The sequence below is a fragment of the Adiantum capillus-veneris genome, chromosome 24 (genome assembly GCF_014529385.1).
Source record: "Adiantum capillus-veneris isolate H3 chromosome 24, ASM1452938v2, whole genome shotgun sequence".
NCBI lineage: Eukaryota > Viridiplantae > Streptophyta > Polypodiopsida > Polypodiales > Pteridaceae > Adiantum > Adiantum capillus-veneris.
The window spans coordinates 113,606,450-113,630,321 of NC_140954.1; the positions used below are offsets into that span (position 1 = coordinate 113,606,450).

Genomic DNA, 23,872 nt, shown 5'->3' on the forward strand with positions numbered 1-23,872 from the left:
ATATATATAGATAAACTAAACAACTAGAACATCTATAAAAATAAGAGTACCAAAGCAACAAATAGTACATAGTAGTGACAGAGTACCAAACTTGGTACAACATAGTACCTAAGTACCAAAGTATAAAATAATAAGAAATTGTTTACACAATAACAAAGTACCATAGAACCAAAGTACCAAAGACCCAAATAGTACCAAATTCTATACACAACAATACCAAAGAATCATATATTACCAAAATGTGTACAAATCAGTAGCAATGTGCAAAACAATACCACTAAAACAAGCTTGAAAGTTAAGGGATAAATAACTAAAAAGAGGCCTTTCATCGTCATCAATTTAGGGAAGAAAGAACTCATTGTGGACATCATGTTCTTCCTTTGGCTACATGACTAGAGCATCACATAACATCATGTCCTCAAGTTGACGATAAAGTCCTCTGCATCAAGTTTGACCACAAAATATATGTATCGGGAGACTTTCACACCTCAAGGCATACATCCCATTGGGAATGGGATATTCCACAAACCATTGGGTTCTTCATCACAATCCTTCTCTAGAACTCCATTGACATTCAAAATAGCAAGGCGCCTATCGCTTGACATTTTATCTACCGTCATTCATGTATCCAATCGTTCTTCATTTAGCCACCAAATGTCCCTAGCTATAGTACCATTAAACTATATGAGTAGAAGAACACAAGATTTTTGCAATAGCAAAGTTGGACATTAGGCACATGAAAGTTTACAAGATTTTGATAGTATGACATGACAGTTTACAAACACATTGACATCTTTCAAGAGTAGTGACATGACACCAAACACATTGACATGAGCAAAATGGGTTGGTATTTCAGATTAGGACAAAAGCAAGTAGAAAAGTTGTGACAACAGCTAATTCTTGTAGGTTTGTGACTTAAGGCCATGACCATTGGGGCAATTTCTAGATTTCATAAGGAAGAGTTGGGAGAGGCTCGCTAAGTAATTAATGCTAACGTTTCTAAGGGCATCACATGAGGTGTCTCCTCCATACCTTTGCCCTCCCTTGAACCTTTGGCCTCCTTTGTGCCTTTATCCACCTCTACACCTTTAGCCCCTTTGGCCTTCTCCGCGCCTTTAGCCTCCTTCGTGCCTTTGGGCTCCTCCGCACCTACAGTCCCTTGTGCACTTTTAGCAGGTTCTACTGCCCCGTTTGCCTTCTTCCTCCTTTTTCTATCCACCTTCTTCTCTGAAAAATTTGACGTCGTATCAAAAAACTTTGCCACCAAGAGAGCTTCAACTGCCACCTCCTCATCAACCATCATTTTTTCGTTGATCTTCTTGCCTTGGTCAATCTCCTTTTTAGCAACTTTCTGAATCGGATCACTATTTCCTTGTTGGTTCTCCTATTGCCCCCTTTCCTCTTTACCCTGTTTAACCCTCTCTTGCACTTTGGCTTCTTTCAGCTCATCTTCTCCCAAGCTTGACTCTACAATATCCTCATCCCCTTTCCCTTCAGTTGTGCTGGCATCAAGGTCTTGTAGTATATCATGCACTTCAAATTTAAACTGATCTTCTCTCAAGCATGAGTCTACAATAGGCTCAATACATTTTTCTCTCATTGTACTGGCACCAAGGTCTTGAGGTATTTCCTGCACTTGAAGATCTTCTCCCAAGCTTGAGTCTATAGCAGGTTGATTCCCTTTCCCTTCTATTGTGCAGGCATCAAGGTTTTGTAGTATTTATTGCATTGACTTGTAAGGATGTTCCTGGAACATGTGAGTCACATTTGACTTGCTATGACCATGAAGATCCTTTCGATCCACTAGGGTGTTGTCATAAAACCTAATATCTAACCAACCCAAATGATTTTCTCATGTTAAACTGATCATTTAATGTCGGAGAAAAAACGGGAACAAGGGTTAGAATATATACATGTGTTTATGAATCTGTCTCAACACGAGGCCAGGGTTAAAAGGAATGGATGAACTCTTGAGCGTGCTATGTACCAACACCAAGTTTCCCTTAGGAAGTGTGCCAGATGCCCTTGATAACAAGCTCTTGCCACTTGGGGACTCTGTTACCGACACTATTGCGCTTGTTTGTGCGGAGGTCCTGGCAGCAGATCAGCTTCATGTGGATGAGGAAGAATTCTAGGCTACACAAGCCAAGGTTGTGGCCGCTAGGATTCCTACTCCACTACGTAACCCCCCCTCTGATGATCCAAAGCTTGTAGGTGCGGTGCAAGGGAGAATCGACTTGGGTGGAAAGGACAACAAGGAGGAGGACAACACGGAGCAGGAGGTAAACTCTATCCTAGTTTTTATGTTATTTTGTTTAGCTTTATTTGTATTTTCTCTTAACCTTGGCTGGTTTATGATAGGACGTCCTCGTGGTTGATGAGTTTGCATCAAGGATGGGTGGCAGGAGGATGGGCTTTGAACCTCAATCTTCCCTTGCACATTACCTAGGACAACTCCCCCCTGGCAATGTTGCCATTGTACATAATAAATTCACTTCCCAAGGCCATTTTATGACGTGGTCATTGAAAGCTCTTAGCAAGGTTTTGTGTTTGTGCACCATTGCTCATATTATCCATCTTGTGTTCCTAGTGCGTAGATCCCTTGTATGCACAACATTTGACACTGGCTTCTGGGGTAAAGTGCTTTCCCAGATAGGAATACATGCTTCCATTGGCTCAACCCTCCCTAAGGCCATAGCGAAGTCCCTCCTGACTCGGGAGTTTCCTTGTGCGCAAGAGAGGCGCAAATAAATGGTCAAGAAAATTATGAGCTCCTCAAATGTATGATGTAAAATCATTCTTTTAGAAGTAATAAAATATACTTTGAACAGTTTCTCTATTTTGTACATTCTTTTCAATGTGATCTCTCAATCTTGTAAGTTGCTAAAATTGGTGATTTGTTTCAATAAGTTGTGTCTTATCTACTTAAAGTAACAACACATTAGAAGTGGGAGGCACCTGATATCTGCTTTCACCTTACATTAATTCTGGGGATAGTACAAAACACACATGAGTGAAAATAAGTGTAATTTGTACTGTCATGTTGCATTAAGATTTTCTTTCACTTAATCTAAACTTTTTTTGGTATCCTTGGGGGCAAACAAGGTCAAAAAATGCAAAAAAATGGGTGGCCACAAGGGCGCATAGATGGCTTATTCAACATTTTTGGATGGCTCACCTGCGTGCCCTTGTGGCCTCCCTTTTTTTTCATTTTAGCCTTGTCTGCCCCTAGGAACCTAGAAAAAATGATATGAACATGGGATTAATATTTTCAAGCACATTATGCCTTCCTTCAAATCAACTTACTACATCCTTGCACCAAAGGACCAAATCACATTGGATAGTATAAAAATCTAGTATCATGTTGCATAAACAATTGGTTTCACTATATATCAACAGATTTGGTCGCCTAAGGGGAAAACAAAGCTAGCAAATGCAAAAAACAAAGGGTGGCCACAAGGGTGCATAGGTGAGCCATCCAAAACTATTGGATGGCTCACCTGCGCCCCCTTGTGGACACCGTTTTTTTGCATTTGCTAGCCTTGTTTGCCCCATAGGTTACCAAATTTGTAGATATTTGATTTAAATTTACCTCTTCATGGTTAGAGACACTTAACTTAACACTAGAATGGTAACCTAACAGGACATAAAAGTGTCCTTTCAGGGTTTTGGGAAAAAATTCCAAAACCATAGTAGATCCACTCATTTTGAAAAATCCTTTCATGAGCTTATAGTTCAATAACTACTACATATGGAAAAAATGAGAAACTTGTGATTTTTCTCATCCCTTGGTCACTACAAGCCTCCAAAGTTGATGGACCAGTGCATTTTGCCTAAAACAGCAATTTCTTACGGTTGATTGCATATAAATAAGAGTGGAGAGTTTTGTAGGACATGAGATCAAATGCCCCGTTAACTTCAATGGGTTGGTGACCAAAACATATGGTTGCTTTTACCTCACTAATTTTTTTTTGGGCAAAAAAAATAGGTACAAAAAAGTTGCATTTTTGCCATTCTGCAGACCTATCATCAAAGTTTCTATAGTCACGGTCAATACAGATACTATATACATGTTTTCTTAGTTCCCTTTGGGCCTCTGGATTCAAAAGGAGCCATGGAGCATGTCAAAAGGATAATGGATCTCTTACAATTGGAACCTTGGGGGCAATGATAAAGTGCTAAATACAGCAAACATGAAAAAACTGGGTTTAGCATTATGACCTCTAGAAACCCATAGAAACTACTCAATATCTAGCCAAGTTTGTAGTCTATGATTAGATATGGTTACTACCTACAAAATACACACAATTGGCCTAAGAAACTAGCAATATTGAGAAAGTTATACTTGCTACTCTAAAATGTATCGTATTCTTCAGTAATCAAAAAACTCAACCATCATCATATACTATGCTATATAGCATATTAGGTCCCCCAAAACTCAAGGAAGATTAGCTTTATGTTATACATTATACTTAGACAATCAAAATTGAATTTGGATATCAAGAAAGCCACCAAAAAAATCATAAAAGTGCTAATTTTGGCAAAAAACCAGGATGATGCAATTCTTGTAAATTGGTCATAACTTTCAATTTTAACACTTAGCTCTCCCTAAAAGCATCAAAACATGTTGAGAACTATGAAGGCCTAACCTCTAGCCATCTAAACCTCACAAACATGAAGTTTAGAGTGGTATAGTTGCCAAAAATGGAAAAAAAGCCAAAAACAGGACCCGTTTTTTCACACAGTTTAGGTTCAAAAATGTTGTGCAAGAGTAAGGTTAATGGTGAGATCGATACTCAAAAAAAAATGCTAAGTTTTTTTCAGCTCATAAGGAAACTTTGTGGATATATAGCACCTAGAAATTCATTTTCATACTCTTCAAATAATTCAAGCAAAATGGTCACTTAACAGGACACAAAAGTGTCCAAGGACATAAAAGTGTCCTGTTACCATTCTAGTGTTAAAAGAGATGGATAGTCCGAAAAGCCATATGATTATCTCTCCAAAGACACTAGAAAAGTCATAATCATTTTGTCATTGCAAAATCAGTGATTACAAAGAGAAGCGTGATCAATACAAAAAAGGATGTGTAACTTTGGCCAATTCTCAAAGTCCCGTTGCAATTGGCATGCAAGCTGCATATACTTTGGCTATATTGCCACTCTCTTTGCATGTATGGAGCATAGGTTGGTATCTTCCAAAACTGATTTGATGTGGGCCTTTGTAGCTTCTTGAATAGCCTCCAACGCTATTGCTTTTATCCTATACTAATTTCCATAGCTTTGAAGTACCTCCTTCACCATGTGAGCAATGGGGGTGCATCAAATTAAAAGTTCCATAGTCTTCTAGTAGTGCCAGATTTTTGCAAATGCCTTGCTATTTTTCGACGCCGTTGAGGTTGTCTTGGGGGCACTTTCACATTTACCTATTGGCGGTGTGAGCGGGATGGAAACACACAGAACACCTATATAACAACCCGACACACACTCTTGGGAAGATACACACACACACTATGGGGCACCACTCGGCTTACACAACAGACCTGGCCGAGACAGGGAACACACCTCTGGAGTGAGAGGAGAGAGACTATCCACTTGCCCACTCCACACAAACACACACACACACACACACACACACCCAAAAAACTCAGCTCAAAAGAGGAGAATTTCTGATCTTTAGATACAATTGAGCGTGGGCCAACACCAATGGGGCAAATAGCTCACACAATATGGGTGAAATAAGCCAGATACAATCACAAACTAGAGCAGAAACTTTGCTCATAGGAGAACTTACACAGAAAAATAGCAGGGAAAGAGTGACGAATTTGGAAAAATGGACATCTCCATCGCGTCCGGAACGGCCCAAAACCCTAGTCTACAATGTCAAAGTGCTCAAATCCGACATCGGATGAGCAGTTTACGACCAAAACAGGCTCCAAAAACCCCAAAAACACACTTGCGGCTGTTCCTCCTCTCTTCTCCACGTTCTTTCTGGTCTTCTCTCTGTTTTTTCAGTTCCCACACTTAGATTTATTAGTTGGGCACCCTTGGCCTTTTAGATGACCTCAAACGGACCCCGAACAAGCCAAAAACTGACCTCGCAGTGCATAGTTGTCACCTTTTTTGCATCATCCGCACACCTGGCACTCATTTCTTTTCAATAATGCGTCTCGCAACCACGTGAAGTGGACCCAAAAAGTGGTCCTAATGATGACATTTCTGCATAACTCTCACAAGAAAACACCACTTTGTGTCCGTATTCATCCACGTGCAAATATTGACCCCGTTCGGCCTCCTGACGCCACTCGATGCCATCTGACGCACCTGCTTACCTCATGTCGTCGGCCCACGGATAGCTTCCTCAAGAATTTTTACGCGCTACCAACTCCTCCTTATTGTAGAAAAAACACAGTGGTACTGGTAATAGTGAAAATCGATGCACTATGTACACCCTGTCCTACCTGTACACATGTGGGCCCCACGTAACCACCTGGCTCTGAAAAATGGGCAATTCTTTATTTGATGCACCATGCATATATATGCACATATGCGCAATCCCTTGCTCCAAAAAACTCCTGACATAATTTGCCCATCCCCTAACCTGCTAGATCATTCATGATGAGCAGCAGCAAAGAGCAATATGAGACTCGCCGCATCACAGGTCTCCTCATCCTTCACCAACATTGCTTGCTCCATAGACAGTTCATCTTGCTCCACCATCATCAATCTAGCATGATACAATTTAAGATGCAATCCATTTACCCTTGACTTATGTAGAACACCATCCAGGTTAGACAGCTGATATGTGCCATTTGGAAAACACTCCACTACCTTGAAAGGGCCTTCCCACTTAATTTGTAACTTCTTTTGGAAGGTGTTGTCCAGCTTACTCTTGTAGCGCAAAACCATGTCATGCTTCTTGATAGCCTTACTTTTGACCTTTTCATTTATCTTTGCTAAAGCCCTATCTTGCATCTGCCCATAATGTTCCAATGCACTCATCCTATCCAGCTGAACCTCTTGTAGCTGTAAGAGCCTCTCTTCGAATGCATCACTAGGCGGCCCAAGCAACTTCTCTAACATCTTGACCACAGGAAACTCTACTTCCACAGGAAATAGTGCTTCTTTTCCATACACCAAATGAAATGGAGTAAACCCTGTACCTGTCTTCACTGAAGTACGGTAAGCCCATAATGCAGTAGGCAATTCCAAATCCCAATTCTTTCCTTGGTGCTCTGTCACTTTCTAAAGAATCTGTACCGACTCACCATTGAATCTTTCATTTAAGCCATTACACTGTGGGTAATAAGGAGTGGTATGCTGGTGCCTAATCTTCATCTTTGCACATAAAAAATCTAGCAGTTTAGCTCTAAAGCCAGCCCCTTATCTGAAAGTAGCTCTAGTGGCACCCCAAACTTGCAACATATTTCATCATACACAAATTTTGCCACATCCTTTGCAGTGATCTGTTTTACTGCTATAGCCTCTGCCCATCTAGAAAGTTAGTCCACTGTCGTCAAAATATAGCTTTTTCCCCTGCTTGTGATAGGTAATGGGCCTATTGCATCAATCCCCCACTTTTCAAACACATCAAACGCCATAATGGTTTTTCGTAGCTCTGGCTTCAACACTCTCTTCCCAAATGCTTGACACCTATTGCAAGACCTACCCCAATAGTGAACATCCTTGTGCAAACTAGGCCATACATACCCGTCTTGCAAAATCTTATGCAAGGTGATCTTTAGAGCAAAATGGCCACCACATGCGCCTTCATGATTTTCTTCCAACACTCTGTAAAGCTCCTCCCGCCAAGGTACACGTCTCAACACGAGATCATCCCCTTTCATGTGTAAGACATCACCAATCAATTTGTACCTGTATGCTCTACGCACAAAGCCATACTTCTTAGACTTCTGAATCTCCTTTGGAATGATTCCTGTTAGCAAAAAGTCCTCTTCTTGATCCAAACTTTCCTGGCCATGATAAAGAGGTAAAGTGGTCCTCAACACAAATAGCTCCCCAATCATGCCTTGAGCTGCTTCATGTGCCTCTCCATTTAGAGCACGTTCAATGTGTCTGATGATCCATGCTTCAAACGTTTTTAACAGGCCTTTAATTCTGAAGCACATTTCCTTCAATGAGGTGTTCTTGCTCTTCCACACACCCAGCACTTGCTTCACCACTAACAAGGCATCACATTTTATGCTCAACCTTCGAACCCCATGCTTCAAACAAATGTGTAATCCGGCTTCCAAAGTAGCATATTCAGCCTCATTGTTACTATGAGTATCCAATTTGAACCCTCTCTTGCATACTAGCTTCCCCTCTGGATCATAAAGTGCTATACCCCCTGAAGCTGCATCATGGCTCTGTCTGTATGACCCATCAAAGAACAACACATGTGCATTGCTGATCTGTGGCACTTCTTCAACTACCTTTCTCACCACCTCTTCCTTAACAATAAGGGGATTCTCCTTGTAGGTCAACAAATCAGCTAGGGTAGCCCTTGTACTATCTTCCACTAGAAAAGAGAACTCAAACTCTTGCAGCCCAATTACCCATTTCTTCACCACATTTGACATGTTAGTACCATTAATTAAATGTGGCAAAAAGGAATAACTCGTCAAGAAAACAAAAGGCCGTGGTAGCAAGTAATGACGAAATCGTCGATAAGCAAATATTACACTGGCCATCACTAGCTCTACTTCCGAGAACTTTCTCTCCGCTACCAACTTCACTCGGCTTGCACAATACACTGGCCTCATATAATGGATGCCCTTCCCCTTTTCCAATAGCATGGCTCCAATGGCATCATCCCCTACTGAGGGATTTACATAAAAAAATTTCTCCCAATCAGGAGTCTGCATGGCTGACAAACCCCCTAAGACCTCTTTCACCTCTTGAAACACTTCTTCACACTTGTCATCCGATTGCAATGGATCATGCTTTTCCACTTGTTGTAATGGATAAAGAATCTGAGAAGACAATGGAATAAACATTGCCATGTACTTCACTTTGTGTATAAAGGTTGCCAATTGCTTCGTACTCGTAGGTGATGGAAGAAGAATAATAGACTTAACCTTGTCTGGATCAGCCTCAATGCCATTTTCTGGCACCATGTGGCCCAATAACTTCACCCTTGGATGTGCTAGATGACATTTCTTTGGATTTAGTTGTCCTCCACATTCATCATATCGAGCCAATACCATCTGAAGCTTCTCATGGTGTTCAGCCCTATTGCTATAAACACAGAAGTCATCCATAAAAGCTTTAACACAACTACCAATGAATGGTTCCAACACCCAATTTTCTCTCTCTTGATAGAAGGAAGGTCCATTTGACAACCCAAATGGCAATACTGTGTAGCAATAGCAGCCCCATGGCGTAATAAAAGTTGTCTTTGTGCGGTCGTTAAGAGCAATCTTCAATTGAAAATAGCCTGAAAAACCATCACACACACTGTACCTCTCATAACCTGCCACTGAATCCAAGATCTGATCAATGAATGGAAGAGGATATGGGTTCTTCTTAGTGGCTGCGTTTAAGGGTTTAAAATCTACACAAATTCTCCACTTCCCATCCTTCTTTTGACTGACTACAACTGGACTCACCCATTCTGTGGTCTCCACAGGGACTATGAACCCTGCCTTCAATAACTTGTCCACCTCTTCTCACAAGGCTTCCATTTGCTCTTGACCCATCCTTCTTTCAGCTCTATATGCATCTCTTCGCCCTTGAACCCTCTGATCTCTTCATATGAAGTAATGAACAAATCAGGAAAACTAGCCAGCATGTGCAAATATATATCCTTCTCCATAGTTGAGAGGTCTCCACTGATCATTTATGTCATCAATTCCTGCTTCTTTGACAACTCAACCTTGGTTTGCATCAGCCCTTAAATCACTTCATAAGGCCCTTCACTTTCATCTTCAACCTCATTCGCAAATGCAACTAAACCAAACTCCTGGATTTCTTTGTCCATCAAAAGAAATGCAACATCAGTATCCTCATGACTGCTGGTAGTGCTATCACTGTCCTCATATGTCACCGTGGAAGAGTCTTCATCACTAGACTCATCCTCATCTTCATAAAGCTCCTCTAATCGTTTCCTTGTGTCCATATTATAAAGCTTCTTGGTACCTGTCTTTCCATAGAGGCTAATCGTACCATGTCGCCAATCTTGAACAGCTCCCACTGCACGTAACCATGGTCTGCCTAGTATAATAGGATATGCTCTTTCTCCATTGGGTTAACCATCCTCTTCCACTGTCGCTTTAGCTTAGGCACCATCTCTATAAGCTGCCCAAAAGTAACATCTGCCTTCCTGCTCGTCAGATCCTCCTTCAAGTCATAGCTTAATTGCCCATCCCCTAGTGGAAAATCTGAAACATGAAACTTTCGACGAGCTCTCCTTTTCCTCTTGGCCTTGACATCCTCGCCTTCATGGCTCTTTCCTTTCTTCTTACTAGGACCTGGGGCACTTCTTCCTTCCTTTTCCTCTGTGGTCCTCTTCCCAATAGGCATCAGTAATGTATCCTCTAGCTTTGATGCCTTCTCCAAGGTGACTACACTTAGCACTTTTGTCTTTCCTTTTTCCTCCTGGGTCAGACCACTGGTTCCTTCGTCTCCCTTAATTTCGATGCCATAATCATTTGAACTAGTTAACACCTGTCTTGGCAATGGATACATGTCTCCCCCCATCCTTGGTGGCTTATCACATTGCGGGCTGATGTGACCCAACTCTCCACAATTGTAACAGGTGGGCGCCTGCCTCCAAAACCTACCATTGCTTTGTCCAACACCATTCCTAGGTCTTTCTTCACCTTCTGGCTGTTTTGCAAACCTCCCTCGACCTCGATTATTTCCCACTTGACCTAGCATGTTTAGGCTGAGATTCTTCATCAAATCTACCATTTCCCTCATGTCTTGCCTTAGCCCATCATCTTGCACTGCTGTAGTGACCACTGCTGGCATAACCTGAGTAGTAACAGGAACCACTGGTTCGTGATGAACCCCTGACATGCAACCTTGTAAAGACTCTATAGGGTGAAATTCAGACCTCATGGGCAAAGACTCCACCCCTAACTGGCTCATTTTCCTCAACTTTCACTCTTTGTTCCTTGCTACCTCTAGTGCATCTTCATATGTCCTAGGCTTCTTTAGCTCCACTCTCCAACGTATATTCTCCCAAAGACCAGTATATTCTCCCAAAGACCAGCTAAGAACCTGTCCTTCTTCATCATGTCAGGCGGGGGTACCTGTGGTGCTAAGGCCTTGCACATTTGCTCCCATGCCAATGAAAACTTACGTATGTACGCATCTACTGGCTCACCTTCCTTCTGCACCAAACCTTGTACTTCTTGCCACACTTTGTCAAGATCTTCTATCTTCACAAACTCCACTTCCAATCCATGCCTTAGATTGTCCCAACTCAATCTTACAGGTGGATCCGCTGCACGCAACTCCTCTTCAAATGCCTTGGACCAAACTCGTGCATCACTCTTCAAACAAATTTGGAGAAGGCGTAACATTTGCGTAGGGTCATGAATCTGGTTGCTAATGCAGGCAACCTCCATCTTTTCCAAAAATTCTTCCACATCTTCATCACTTCTTCCATGAAACTCCGGATAAGAGAAAGCCATGGCTACCCAAGTTTCAATGCTTTGAGAACCCCTTTGAACACACGTGAAAGAACCCAAAACTTTTGACTACCCAATCCCCAGAAACTTCAATGGAGATCAACTTTAGATAAGGACAAACACATGCACATCAAATGAGTTTTCATAATTGATCATCGGAATTACAACAGGCAAAGGACATTCCAAGATCTCTCGTAATCTTCTTGGCCCAAACATAAAGGCTATGCGCTGTTGGAAAAAAATCTTCCTGGACACATGAACATTTATCTGGATTCTTTGAGTTAAATGAAATGGAGTGAATTGAGGGCCATTTTGATCATCCATTAAAGCCAACCATGAAGCTCCCAAGAAGGCACACCTGACTTAACCTCTGATTTTGCCAAAATTTCAGCAGCATAACAGCATAAATGGCTCAAAAGACCAAAAAACCAGCCATCATAACTTGGAAAAATTTTGGCAGAGTTTCCCCAGAAATAGAACAGTAGGAACCCAAAATATAGACTGTATATGTATGCATAAACTGTCAACAATAGAACCCGAGCATCAAGTAGGACTCACTAGTACATAGCCTATGGCAAGGTCACAAAAAGGGTGCTCCAGCTACCTGTATCACCGAAAGGATCTCTACATTTGAGAATCCCCCAGCTCAATAAAAACCTCACGCTATCGACCCTCACACGAAGGCTAATGCAAATCGCGTATAGTCAAGTCTCAGAAATGACTATCTTCCAGACCAAGTCTCATAAATGGCTGGGACTGCCAAATACAACCAAGTATGGCTCCACAAATGTGTACAATGGCAGTTTCCACAAGTAACGTACAATCCAGTAGACAATGCGCTCAAATAGGCGCCAATTGATGCATACCCACAACAACTGCAAGTGACATCACTGCTAGTATATCACTGTACTCCAGGTACCTGTACCTGTGTGAATCACTTGTACATGTACCTGTCCCTGTAACCTGTAACCTGTAACCTGTAATCCCGAATCTCGAAGCTTGAAGCTCGAAGCAGAAGGTACTCGAAGAAGATCCTCCGTGGGGGCGCCAAAAGAATGTGAGCGGGATGGAAACACACAGAACGCCTCTATAAAAACCCAACACACACTCTTGGGAAGATACACACACACACTATGGGGCACCACTCGGCTTACACAACACACTTGGCCGAGACAGGGAACACACCTCTGGAGTGAGAGGAGAGAGACTATCCACTTGCCCACTCCACACAAACACACACACACACACACACCCAAAAAACTCAGCTCAAAAGAGGAGAATTTCTGATGTTTAGATACAATTGAGCGTGGGCCAACACCAATGGGGCAAATAGCTCACACAATATGGGTAAAATAAGCCAGATACAATCACAAACTAGAGCACAAACTTCGCTCGTAGGAGAACTTACACAGAAAAACAGCAGGAAAAGAGTGAGGAATTTGGCAAATTGGATAGCACCATCGTGTCCGGAATGGTCCAAAATCCCAGTCTACAATGTCAAAGTGCTCAAATCCGACATCGGATGAGCAGTTTACGACCAAAAAAGGCTCCAAAAACCCCAAAAACACACCTGCGGCTGTTCCTCCGCTCTTTCCCACGTTTTTTCTGGTCTTCTCTCTGTTTTTTCAGTTCCCACACTTAGATTTATTAGTTGGGCACCCTTGGCCTTTTAGATGACCTCAAACGGACCCCGAACAGGCCAAAAACTGACCTCGTAGTGCATAGTTGTCACCTTTTTTGCATCATCCGCACACCTGGCACTCATTTCTTTTCAATAATGCGTCTCGAAACCACGTGAAGTGGTCCTAATGATGACCTTTCTGCATAACTCTCACAAGAAAACACCACTTTGTGTCCGTATTCATCCACGTGCAAATATTGACCCCGTTCGGCCTCCTGACGCCACTCGATGCCATCTGACGCACCTACTTACCTCATGTCGTCGGCCCGCGGATAGCTTCCTCAAGAAGTTTTACGCGCTACCAACTCCTCCTTATTGTAGAAAAAACATAGTGGTACTGGTAATAGTGAAAATCGATGCACTATGTACACCCTGTCCTACCTGTACGCATGTGGGCCCCACGTAACCACCTGGCTCTGAAAAATGGGCAATTCTTTATTTGATGCACCATGCATGTATATGTACCTATGCGCAATCCCTTGCTCCAAAAAACTCCTGAAAGCGGCGTTTAGGCTTATTGAAAAACTTTGACTAGCGTATGTTTACATACTTTGGGGCTAGATCTGCAGCCTCTTCAGAGTCATCCTCTTCCCTTGGCTCCCGATCTTGTGCTGTGGGGAGAGCTCCCTGTCATGAGGCAATGTCTTCCCCCAGCACCCAATGTGTGCGCGGTATATCAGCTCGCTACCATGGTGGCTCTGTCTCTGATTCGCTATCTATATGGACCACTCAAGCTTTGGATGATCCTGCTTGTGAAGTGTGGCGTGCGGGTCCTCCTATCAGACTCTGGTGTTTGTTGGGTCTGCGCTTCTCACCAATGCTGGGTGCATTGCTTCACTCTACGTCGAGGCATTTGTTGTTGAGCAGGTGAAGTCTCTTGGGCCCAACTACCATGCCCACTGCTAGAAAAGTGCATGGAACGGCCAGGTGTTCGTGGTCGTTTTCTTGTGACTTTAAGCCATGTCGCCTTCTCACATCGTGGAGGGCGTTTTTGTTAGCAAGTGGATGCTCTTTTGTAGTTTGTTTGATGCGCGCCATTCGATATGGTAAGAGCTCAACTCTGCTTAAGAAATGAGTGATTCATGAGAGCATGCAATATTTATAAGGGTCCATTTTAAAAGGGCCCTGTTCACAATAATTTTGACAAAAAACTATTATTTTTCAAATGGATGCACCAATTTTTTTTTAAAAAAACATGTCAAGAATTGGACCCTGCATTCACGTGTAGTCACTTGTGTAGAATGATAGAATCCATTTAGACCCTTGTTCCACTATGCATTGGCGCCATGCAGCATGCTTCGCAGGGCCTTGCGACATTTTCCACTTGTTACTGTGCTCTTGACGACTCCATTTCCACACTTCCCTAGCAATCTTGGATTGTCGCGTACGCTCCATTGTGAGCTTACGAGAAAATGTTGTGAAAAAAAACCAATTGAACATCTCGTCCAAATAATTGGATTGCACCATTTCACCACCATGTCGCGTATTTTTGAAGTACACCCCCCTTGCTCGATAATGGGACTTCTCCATGCCTTGAGTGCTAAAAATCTCAATCGATCCATATTTGTGTATAAAACATGCACCATGCGCAAACAAGATATGTTGTTCACATGAGTAAATGATCCATATTATTTAATGAAAACAATCCATTGTAATAAGTTCACCCCGTAACATGGCTTACCATGTAATGTGGGATGTTATTTTTACCCCAAGAATGTGTGAAGACCTTGGTAAAATCCACCAAGGCTTCTTGAATGATTGGTGTTGTTCTTCTGTTTGTGTTGTTAAGGCCCATAAGCTTGACCATTTTATCAAAATGTACCCAAACTTGCTTGTGCTTGTTTGCAAGCTCGCCATTTGAATCATTGTCAGTAATAGCTTTGCATAACTCCTTCCAAAGTTCCCAAAGGATACCTGCCTGCTAGTTGGACCTGTTTTAAGCATCATATCAATTTGGCTTTCCTTGGGTTATTTTCTTCAAAAAGTGTCTGGCTTTTTGTCCACTCATTGACACTTGTTGTGCAGTTTCATGGGCCTCCCGTGTGTTCTTTGCAGCAACGGTATACACATTTCCACCGTGACAGCCAATGGAATACAAGAGTGCCTCCACCCTTTCGATCGCTTCCTAAGACTTTTCCAATGGCTTCATTGTGAAAGCATAGTCAATGTGGAGCTTCAATAGCCTATCAAAAATATGCATGAATGCGTGTAATGTACAAAAATGTACATTCGATAATGGAAATGGAAAATTGGATTCCAAGCCTGGTCCTTTTGTGCACGGTTTGGGGCGTTGAGCATGGAAAATCTTAAAATAGACGCTTTCCATTCTCTACCTTCATCTCTGACATCACGAAATTCAACCCTTGTTCTCCATCCCCTTACCATGCAAGCGTTGAATCAACCTTTGTAGAGCTCTTGTGTGATTTTTGTCCACTAGGTTTGTATCCTCGAGTGCAAAATGGACAAGGCATGAGAGAAGAAACCCCTTGTTTGCAGCCAAGAAAACACTTTATGGTCTTCAAGTCCCCACCTAAGTGCCAGTCCACATCATAGCTACCAAAACCCTCAACCTCCAACTTCTCACCTCCAATTTGGAACTGTATTACTTCTGTGATCCATGGAGCTCTCTCAAAAATCCATGAAAGTACTCCATTGGTCTCTTTGGGCACCTCAATAGCACCCAACCACCAAATGTCGTTCTCTGATTGCACACTAAAAGACAGGGTGGGAGATGGCTCGACGGAATCCCTTCGCTTGGTTTGCAAAAGGGCCTCATACATTAGAGTGACACGTAGCCTCTCTAGCCTTCGGCCTTTTACTATTTGACACTCATCGAGTTTTAGCACAAAAGCGATCTTCGTGCCAAGCACTACAAAATAAATAGTGACAAGATCTTATACTTCAAAGTCTATGATAAGAACACAACCAAAAGAAAGAAGTTTAGTGTGTCACCTTCTTCAGGTAACTCATAAAATCTAAGCATGGCTTGTTGAAGCCTTCTAAGTTCCACCAAAATATTATTCACATTGTGTAAGGAAATCCCTTCTCCGAAGGTCTTATGGAGTGTTTCTTACCTTTTTCCCTTGCCTTTATTGTACACGAAGCATAAAGAGAAGTTGGCATTGTGTTATCAATTTGTAGGTATGCCCCAATGAGAGAGAACACATATTCGTTTGTGGCCTTCTTTGCAAGGTTGGCCTTGAGAGAAACGGGAAATGGGTTTTCCACAATGCCACCCTCTTTGAGGGCATCCTTTAGGAGTCAAAAATATATTGATAGAATTTGGTGTTGATCCCTACCTCGTCAGAAGCTTGTTGCACGTCATCTTCACTAACCACACTTCTCAATTTGTACATAAGGTCCTTGGTAACTGCATCCTTAATTTGCTTACCTCCAGGTAATTGTAAGATAGAAATCACATCATGGGTATTGAGAAAACTAGTGAGCAGTTTGACCATTAGGGAAAATTTGGACTCACAAAGGGGTCTTATAAGGAGTTTGACTTCCTCTCTCATGTCCAAAAAGGGTGTGGAATAAAATTTTTGCAAATCAACTCTAAACTTGACAAAGATTTGGCAGTCAGAATCTACTCTTCAAGCCCTTTCTATTGATATATAGCACGCCACGAGATCCCTCATCACATGATAACTCCGACTAGAATCTAAAGAATAAAAAATAGAACCTTTCAAAATATGAAGAATCTCGTGGTGTGCTATATATCAATAGAAAGGACATGATAATTCTGTTTAGAATCTAGAGAATAAAAAATACAATCTTTCAAAAAATGAGGAATCTCGTGGCGTGCTATATATCAATAGAAAGAGCTTGAAGAGTAGATTCTAAATGCCAAATCTCTGCCAAGTTTAGAGTTGATTTGCAAAAATTTTACTGACGTCCGTTTTGGATATGAGAGAGGAAGTCAAACTCCTTATAAGGCCCCTTTGTGAGTCCAAATTTTCCCTAATGTCGATCATCTTGGCTTGTTTCACGAAGTTTCTAGCAACCAATAAGATAAATATTAGAAAATAGTGTGAAGTAAGAATGTATCATTCAGGTAAAGACTAAATCACCTTGTGGCTATCACTCGTACTTTGCATGCTCCACCCGAATGTGAAAGGGTTTCAATGGATGAATATGTGCTTTGTGTTCCCTTGCACCAAGAGGTATTTCTTTCAAATATGTCATGGTGTTGGCAAGCTTCATAATGTGGGAATTCTTTTTCTGCATTTGTTGTTAAAGAGTTTCAACCTCCGTCTCCAAAGAGGCAACACTATCTTGTAATGTCGTCGTCTTGAGCTGAAGAGCTTGACATTTGTGCATCCACATATGAAAAGAAGCACCTGCACCCATACACAACCACTTGCAATAGCCTAACAAGCTTTCTTCTCCCCTCCCAAGATATTGAAGAAATATTGAAAGTCTATTAAAGGATAGATGGAAGAGGCTTATAGGATCGTAAGGGTACAAATGGCCGTCCATCCAAATGTCAACATTCGTCTCATCGGAAGCACAACGTTCTTGTGATGACCTTTGATCACCCTCACATGCGGCCTTCAATGCAAACATCGTGGGAAAGCAAATATGCACACTTTTGGTGTGCGAAGTACGTGGTGGTGGAAGAAAATGATTTGTGATGTTTGTAAGCACCATGGCAGCTGTTGCGCGAGGAAGCAAAGGATGAAAAGACAGAGGGGGGGGGGGGGGGGAGGGAGGAAGATGGGAGGAGAGAAGGGGGAAGGGGGGAGGAGAGATTGGGGAGGAGGAGGAAGGTAGGGGCAGGGAGGGAGAGGAGAGGGAGAGAGGAGGGAGGACGAGGAGACAACAAAGTGTTTTTGACTTTTTGGAGAAAAGATTTTGAAAATAGACTTTCAAAACTTGTAGGTCAAAAAATGATTTTTGAATATGTATATATGTTGGGAGGGAGTTTTTAGTCAAAAATGAGTAAAAAAAGTTTTTTGAAAAAACGTCTAATTTGACCTCTTAGTGACCCACGTTTTTGCTGATGTGGCCACACCCCTATACTTCCTGCATTTGTCTAAAAAGCTAGAGAGAGAAAGTAACCTCTTAGGTCGATATCCTACATTTGTCTAAAAAAAGGTTGAAAAATCTTACTCAAAACTACCTTCTTCAATGCCCTTGTCTCCTGAACCCTACACAACATTAGTATTAATCCCTAAAAATTAGGATTCTCTACAAGGTCCATGCAAAGTCCATATTTCTCCTAATGTTTTTTGCCAGGAGACAAGTCACATAAAGTCCATGTGTCATTTTATATAAGTGCATCATATTCTGATTACATGGCAGCCATCCAATTTTTTGAATTCTGTGCTTCATCAAAAGACAGAGGTTCCTCAACATCATGTAGGCTAGACACAGCCAAAGCATAACAATCTGATGCATAAGATGCATGGCAAGAACCTGAACCAGTATGACTAGACAAAGGTGCATCCAATGTACTGTCATGCAATGTATGCACCATCCATTTTGGCATACCTCTAGCGTTCTCATTTTCAGCCCTTTTCTCGTCAACTATATCATGTACATCTGCATCAATAATAGGCTGATCTGTATTATTTTCACAAACCCCCATAGGCTGTACATTTTTCTCATCCAAATTTACATTCGAACTTTCACCATTGAAAAAAGGAAACAAAGTGTCATGAATGTCTTGTGAGCTTACATTACTGTCTCTAGTACAGACAACAAGGGCTGCACAAAATCTTCCACAAACACAATATCCCGTGAAACCAGATCATGCTTTGTTTGTGGATGATACAACCTATAACCTCTGCTTTTAGCACTACTATAATCAACAAAAGTACATTTGACAGCCTTATCGTCCAATTTTTTGCGCTGTGTTTGTGGCACCAAAGCATATGCCAAAGAACCAAAACCACGCATGTGCTCAATAGAAGGCTTTCTATCATGCCATGATTCATATGGAGTAATAGAATGCAAAGCTTTTGTAATACAACTATTTAGTACATAAGTGGGACACATGATGGACTCAAGCTGAAAAGAATGTGACCTTGACTTTTGACCATACATCGTGTCATTTTTGTATATGACCTGTTTTTCCTCTCAGCAACACCATTTTGCTCATGCGTGTATAAGGAATTGTACATTGGTGTTTTATCCTACGACTAGCCAGAAATGCATTAAATTCATGAGACATATACTCTCCCCCTCGATCAGAACAGAGGGTGTCCATAGTACATTTCAAGACATTTTCAGCCATATGCAGAAATAGTTTGAAGCACATAAAAACTTTAGACTTCGCTTTAAGAGGAAATACACATGCATGCCTGGAATAATCATCAATGAAAGTCACAAACCAAAGGTAATTTTCCAAGGAAGAGTTTGCATGGGCTCATAAACATCACTATGCACAAGCTGCAACCTGCATGTGGTGGCCCTAACTGAACCATCCTTTGGAAACTTCGAATGCTGCATTTAACTCAAAATACAGCCTTCACAAACATGTTTGACAGGTGCTTCAAGAGGCGGTAAAGAAGCAGCCATATCAATTTTTTGCAAACATAGCAAACTGGCAATATTCAGATGACCAAAACATGCATGCCAAAGTTTCGCATCTGAAATAGCCTTTGAATCCAAAATTGCATTTTCAAATTTTGCCCACACTTGTAATACAAAGTGATCTTATATTGCCCACGGCATAAAATGCCAGATGGAACAACTTCATTACCGAAGCTGAGATCATGTACTATACATCTGTCATCCACAGATTTGACTACAAGACCAAGTCTAGCAAGCGTAGATATAGACAAAATATTCTTCTTGTGTTATAGAATTGATATTTTATTACCTATTACAGCTGACAGGTGGCAAGAGCATTAGCAGATAATGGATTATGCAGAAGGATGTTACATTTTATGTATATTTGATTATTCAAGTGCTCTTTGCGAGCTTTGGCCAAATATGTCCGGCCGGCCAGTTGTACTCAATTTGACCATTCAAGAAATCTATAAATGAAATACATGCAAGAGGAAAATGGTCACTCTTGCACGGGGGGAGATTGCACCCAGTGTTTGCGTTGCTCTTCTCTCCTCTCCTCTCCTCTCTTCTCTCACGCCGTGCTGGCGTAGCACTCCGCTCTTGGAGGTGCGCCTGCACGTGCTCTCTCCTACTCTGTCTCTCTCCGTTCGTGTTGAGCTCGAGTATGGATTTGTGCGAGTCGTGAGGTATGTAGATTTGTTTATTTATGGCTTGCTGTGTTCTATTTCTAGTATTTTGCAAGGCTCTCCGCGTGCCCGTTGATGGATAAACATATATACAAAGATAAGTGCAATTTATGACCTGAATTTTCATAATTTTTCTTGAGAAGTTCTTTCATGTTTTGCCTAATTACCCATCATATTTACTAATTATGCCTTAATTGTACATCTTGCCACAAAAGAATATAGGCGTAAGATCAGTAGGTCAAATATGTGCATGTAATTAAAACTCCTTGGGTTGTTTAGAGATCTTGCATGTTAGTCTTAGAGGCGCATTCAATGCTAATAGTGTTATCAAGAAGCTACTTATAGTAAGATAGATTGTACCAAGTGAGGCGAGTTTTACCAAGACCAAGATGGATTAGAGAGTGTCAGAAGGGTTAGTAGTAAAATACTCATTGTTGATAATGGGAAACCCCCCCAATACATACAAATCGAATCATTCAAAAAATATATATATATAAAATTTACTTACATAATTTATATATATATATATAACCCATATGACTGGAGCTCGTCATCATCATCATGGGCGCCATCAATCCAAGTCGCCACCTCTGCTCCTCCGTGGTGCTTCCTATCGAAGTATCAGGCAGACCTTCCTTCATCAGCAGGCAGGTAGCTCGAGAAATGCGCATGATTGCACTTGGAAAATCCACCTTGTCTCCCCTTGTGCTGTCTCCAGCTATACATACGATAAACTCTGCCTTGACCTGGCTGTAGGATAGTTCGCTGCAGGGGTTGGCAACTACACGACTGCTCAACAGTAGCCGACAACAACCATGCTCGATAGTTTTCGCGTTATGATTGTTGCCCGTTGTTCGAGGTAGTGGATGACGATGTCAACCCAAAGACCCGTTCTGTGCTGGCACAAGTCCACAATGGCAATAGCTTGGCCTTGTTCTTTGACGTCATCATATGACGTGATTGTGACGTTGTGAGTGGGCATGCAAAGCATTTGCGGCTTTGGTCATTTAACGACGAGCAACAGTCAGTCTGTCTCTCTCTCCTTTTCATAACCTCACATACACATGCACTTAGATATTGAACGCTCTCCACTAAACCACTCTTCCACAACTAATATTGTGTGTGTGGTTGGATGCACACCATGCAGCCACAGGTATGTGCGTGTCCCTTGTCTGCAACTGAAGGCACCCATGCACTTGAGGATTGCATGTGCTTGATTTAGCAACGTCACAGTTACTTCAAATCTGGTTATAGGCAAGCTGATTACAGCCACTACTCCTCCCGCCACAAGCCGCCTTCTATGGCCCACAACTGCCCAGGCGAACTGGATTACTCATGATCCACAGGCTCGTGGCACCGTCATGCAACGACCGGAAACAATCTCAGTGGCTCGCCCACAAATTTTAATGTTTTATCTAGTTTTTGCTACTTTCTCCAGCATGCAACTATCACTCTATTGCCGTTTTTAGTTGGCACACCATAGCGACCACAGAATCTCCTGGCTCCCCTACTCTTGACCACTTGCAACAGCATTAGGCTCGCAACCCCACGACACGGGTTGCTCCCAACGTCTGCACGACTCACCAATAATCCTAACTGGTTCCGCTCGTGCTCATAGTGACTGCAAGTCAGTGGCTGCAGGTCAACCAACTTTCTCCCTCGCTGTCTCCCACATTTTACAAGGCTCGGATGCACTTGCTGGCGTTATCACTCTCCTCTTTCAGAGGTCGTCCCTGCTCACTAATGAGGTTAGTGGTTGAGTGCTCGCTAAGGAGCGTTTCTCACTAAAAAAACACTCTAGATCAAATCGACCTGCCACACAGGAAGAACAAAACCTACATGCAATCCGCAAATCCCATATGGCAAGCATAGGATGAGCGTGCATGTAACCAGTTGGTGTGTCTGCCGTCATCCAACATGGACAGCGTACTCAAAGAAGTTAAGTGGTGCTCCTCCAAGCTCGGGATGGGGCCACTTCCCCTCTCCTGGATCCTAGTAAAGCTGCAAGATCAACCTGCCCTCCCAAATCCACAATCTCCAAGAGTGTGCTGCCTAAGAGGGGATGAGAGGATCCACCCATAGCGACACTTGCCATGAGTGCTCACAACACAATCTAACTCCCACACAATAGTGGTCGACCCTCGACTACTTGCAGAAGCGGACGTTGATGAAGATCCTTAGCGACGTGTGCAATACTCTCCTACAACGCCTGCTACCGGGCATCCTCGACACGACGATGATGATTATTATTACTCTAACAATTCGACCCTTTTAATTTTAGTTTTTTTTATACTGCTTCACTTTACTTCATTTTAATTTTAATTACACCTACACATTGTATTATATTCATAAGGATTCTATTAGTTTGGTCCAATCGCCCTTTCGAAGACCAATAATAGAAAATTTCATTTCAATTCACTCTCTCACTTCTGTCTCCCCCTACGACTCCTTACAGCAGTGGACATTGAGGACGCTCTTCGGCGACCACTCCACTACTTTCTCAGATGCCGGGCATCCACGATAATTGACGACAACGATGATTTTCATCTGACATTCTTAACCTTTTAATTTCAATCTGTCATCCTTCTTTGTTTTATTTTAATACCTAGGCATTGGATTAGATCATTGAGGATTGTGTCAATCTGGTCTCATACTTGTAATTCCAATTTCTCTTCATTGACTATGGTTGACTTTGATTCTCCTGCTCTGCTGTGTACACTTATGAACCGTTGCAGCATCAATTTTCACTAGTACTTGTAATTTCCAGTCCCAGTAGTGTCTTATGCTGCTATCGATGCTCTACACGTGTCGTTTCATAACAAGGCTAGATGTGGTTGCTGCTCGAAACACTAAGGAATGCTTGATTTTCAAAAAATAAAAATATAAAAAAAATAATAATAATTGTAGATCTTATAGATCTCTTGTGATAGTTTTCGTCGGTATTAATTTATTGAGTTCACCTTCATCTACATCTTATTATTACCCTTACGTTTTCACAAATATGTGATATGATCTTTGAAACTTCACCATATTCCAGGTTCCATTATTTTGGTAATCCTCCACAAACCACAACCTCTCCATGTGTCATTCAGATGTATCACGATCCATTTCCTACATAAGTAGTATTGCCAGCTAAACTCTGGTAATGGCTTCCATATAATTACCATGAATATTCGTAGAGGTTCACTATTTCGTCAGTAATATTGAGAGTTAGAATCATATCAAATACCTCATGCACATTACTACATCCCTCGCACAACTAATGGGTGCATAGGACTTGTCAGTTTATTCTAGCTAAACTTTCACACTAAAGAAGCATGGCAAACGTGCCCAAACTACATTGTCCACAAC

The 23,872-nt window shown here is 41.9% G+C and overlaps 1 pseudogene; it reads right to left on the reverse strand.

The window, feature by feature from the left end:
* Positions 1 to 1,384: 1,384 nt before the first annotated feature.
* LOC147426979 (uncharacterized) overlaps positions 1,385 to 23,872 on the reverse strand; it is a 44,511-nt pseudogene continuing 22,023 nt past the window's right edge.